The following is a 4,026-nucleotide window of genomic DNA, read 5'->3' as shown; positions in this document are numbered from 1 at the left end:
ATATGCAGCGGGCACAACGGTCTCACAGTCGCCAACATTCCTATAACCCTAGGTTCTCCGATTGGCGGGGATCGAGAGAGAACCGAACGCCAAAAGTTTTGTGTTCTTTAACTCTTTCTCTACTAATTTACGTAGCTCCTAAAATGTTCTGTGTTGCAAGAGGTATGAAAGTTTATATACTCATCATGGTACACATGCTAGTATACATGGTATTTGAATTGGATTACAGTTTGGAAGAATTGGGTTTTGACAGTTTTAACCACTATGGGCACAATTGTCTATGGTATTGGTTTCATGTTTCCTTAGGCTAATTCTGATTCAGTTATGTATGTTGGGGCTAGAAATGAGGTTAGTGTGACATGGTTTATGGTAAGAATGAAGAGAGAATAATCGATGAACTGAAGCGAAGAGTAGAGTGAGATTAGGGATTCTTGAATCCCATGGTTTTCAATGTTTCACTTACTGAGATTCTGATGTGGGTGGATCTTTGGTAGGTTACTGTCCTGTTTCACGGAGTGTGTGGTGCTCAATATAAGGTAGACACTTGAACCGGTGTTGTTGTTTAATAAGTTGGTGTAAATGACACAAATATAAAGGATTTAGTTTAAATCTGTCACAATATGGGAAATCTGATGAAGTAAGCTTACATGTTGTTGTCCTTTGAGCTTGTGTCTGGGGTAATGGCGATTCTTGCTTCTTGTTCATTTATATTGCGTGTGTGGTCTATTAGGACATCCGAAAATTGGGTATATAGAGTTGTTGGATGTGGAGGCTGCATATATCCTTGTGCGTACAAACCCAAAATCTACTAGTTTGGTGTATGGTTTTCAATGGTGGTTTAGAATGAGACTAAAGAATACTATAGTTTGTACTATAGTCTATAAGAGTTTGTTAGTTACTGAGTTTTAGAGGATAAGCCCATAAAACTCTTCTCTTTGACATAATGGGTGACTATGTTCTTTTGGGAAAAAGATGATAGAAATGGTATTAAAAGAAAAAACAAATTTCAAGCGGCAACATGTAGTAATTAATTAAAGGAAAAAAACTTTTTTTTGAAGAGAAGGGGGGGTCAATCCATAAATAGTTAAAATCGTTACAAACTAGATAGCTCACCCTACGAGGGCTACGACAATATTTAGCCATCCCTAAGTGACTTAAATTGGTCTAAAAACCACAATATTGCAAGTTAAGCAAGGCCACCTAAAATTTGTAACAATTTATCAGAACAATAACAAAAGCAAAGAAACTAACGATAATAATCTATGACCATACTAGGAGATAAACCGGAATGAAACCAAATCTCCCCTAGTTTATTAGAACAAAGCAAAAAAGCCACTCAAGTGCCCTAATGAGCACCTCTCTAACATTCATCTTTGATTCAAAAGACTTAGTACCATGCACTTGCACTTCTTCCTGTTGTATGATTGATGGTACAACAGCAGGAATTTCTAGCTCCTCCTCTAGCACCAAAGCTCTGGCCACCCTTTTGCGACGCGTCTTGATCACACGCTGCTCACCTTCGACCTTAGGTTTTTTATTCCTCCCTAGAGGTTAACCCACTTTAGATTGCTTCGCAGGTGAGACAATGATCATGATCACCCCATTGGCAGTCTTGATGAAGAAGTTTGGTTCAAAGCCGAGCTCCACCTCCTCATTCTCTTGCATTGGTGTCACCACCATCTTTACTCTCTCGCTATACTGAATCAATGTCAATGGTGTACCCGCATGTTTTTGCCCTGTGATGGGTTCACAGACAATGTCTTCGACTGCAGCAACAAACTCTTCATGCATAGGAAAAGCCTGGGATGCTGCCTTGAAAGTTGGAGTCGACATCTTCTTAAACTTCCCAGCAAGATATGCAACAATCTTCCTCGGCAGATGAAGGATGAAAGTTATGAGAATCTTGGCAAAAGGGTTGTCCACTGGGCAGGAGGAATTGCTGGCCCTAAAAAACCCGAACCCTAACATTAGATGTTAATCTAGGGCTAGGGTTTAGGCCTCCATCGTCCACCCGAATTACCTCCAACTTTAGAGGCCCGTTGCACCCGATATTGGGATGCTCTAGGAGGACATACACACGAAAAAAATCCTACCATGCGATCGTAGATATGTGATGCATAGGGTCACATATATCCTTCTTTGTAGCACGAGGAAGCTTGTTTTTATTCCTTAGTGGATGCATAATCTTCTTCTTCAAAATAACTGTTTCAAATTTCATATATAAATGTTTATATAAACCCTAGAGAATCAGCCTAAAGAGAAGGAACCTTGCCACCAAGAATATGGTTTTGGAACTTCTTTAGGGAGGGTGTGCAACCTACATTCTTGTCGTGGCTGTCGTGGCACCCACAACATACACGACCTTGACCGTGCTAGATCCAGGTTTTGAAGATGGTACCTCACCCTCCATTGCTGTTTTAGGGTTAGAGGAAGGCTTCACCCTCAACATGATACAAAACCAATCACTTGAATTTCATAATTGGTTCCACACCTGGTGCCACACAAAGATACAGTGTTCCAACACAATTGGCTTAGAGATGTCGCGTGTGAACAAAATTCGTACGATTCCTACACAGAATTCAGCCTTATCATAGTCCACATAACCACTAAGGAGTTACTAATCATAATGAAATTTTGACGTTCATCGTAGAGTGGAAGGATCTCCAAAATCCTAACCCACATTCTCACATGCATGACGCATAGGTTCCTAAGACAGAGGAGTAGCAACTTCTTACTCTGCTAAACAATCTGCAATCCTATCAAAAAACATACTCCTCCACCACAAGACCTTATTATGATCTTCAGCAGACTCAAAGTAAACCGGAAGAGATTGACGGCCGTTTCCTAGACGGAAAAGCTCTTTTCCACCACTTAAGTGCGCATATAGTGAGACTTGAAGACCTCAAGATCCACCGTTCTAGTTACGACAAGTGAGAGGTTTGTCGAAGAAAAGATTGGGTGGAACGTCTAACAAGACCTTCATTAATCATGTCAAGATCTGGGGCGTAACTACCCTTTATATTAAGGACGAGAGAGGTGGCAATGCTAGCTAATAGTAACAACCAGTGGTGGATATAGGATTCGAAACCTATCTAGGCTAGGTTTAGGAATGCACAATTTTCTTTTCTTTTTTGTTTTGTTTTTTTATTTTAAGGTTTGGAAGCCATAATCATTTCACGTAAGATTCAATTTCCACTCTAAATTCGTTCAAGTATACAAGTAATACAACAAGGGGAACAAATGAGCAATGTAGTTTACAACCTTAAAAGTCCTTATCTTTCAATGAACTACAAGAAAAAAAGACGGATACAAGTATAAACCTGTCAACCTGATAGTACGTAGATGAATACATGAAGATTATAACCAAATTCTCCAATCGCACCCTTGTATTCCCAAAAACCCAACTCTTCTCCTAATCCCACTACCATTTAATCATACATGAATACAATTTTAAAGCCACAATCTTTCCGCTCCCAAATTACCAATTCGAGAATAGCATAAAAATTGAAAACCCAAATAGCATAAAAACCGAATTCGAGATTAAGAAATTAACGTTGAACATTGAATGTGTGTTAAGGATTTGACCTAGACTCTGCAATTGATTCAAGAATTGAGATTAGCGAGAAATTAGAAGAGGAGAAGTGGATCGGCTATGTCATAGTGAAGAGTAGAATAACAAAAAGTTGCATACTATTTTTTTTTCCTGGTACGAGTATCTGCCCACATACTATGAATGCGGCTATTGGGACCTTTAAATTTGCTCACCAGACCTCACTCTATTGTGAATTATTAAATGACATATGCATCCTCATACACAATGACTATTAAGGACAATAATTATACAAAAGAAAATATTATATTTATTCTCTTTGGACTTTCCAATTCAATAATAATTGATTCTATTCTTTATTATTTTCCTTATATATTTTGTTTCCAATTTCTTTTATTAAAGCATACATATATATAGTTTATAATCAATATCGATCATGTGACATAAAACTTTGTATTATCATACATGTTGAACGC

Source organism: Fragaria vesca, linkage group LG3, assembly GCF_000184155.1.
Source record: "Fragaria vesca subsp. vesca linkage group LG3, FraVesHawaii_1.0, whole genome shotgun sequence".
In the NCBI taxonomy this organism is placed as follows: domain Eukaryota; kingdom Viridiplantae; phylum Streptophyta; class Magnoliopsida; order Rosales; family Rosaceae; genus Fragaria; species Fragaria vesca.
Note: the sequence above shows the minus strand (reverse complement) of the source record.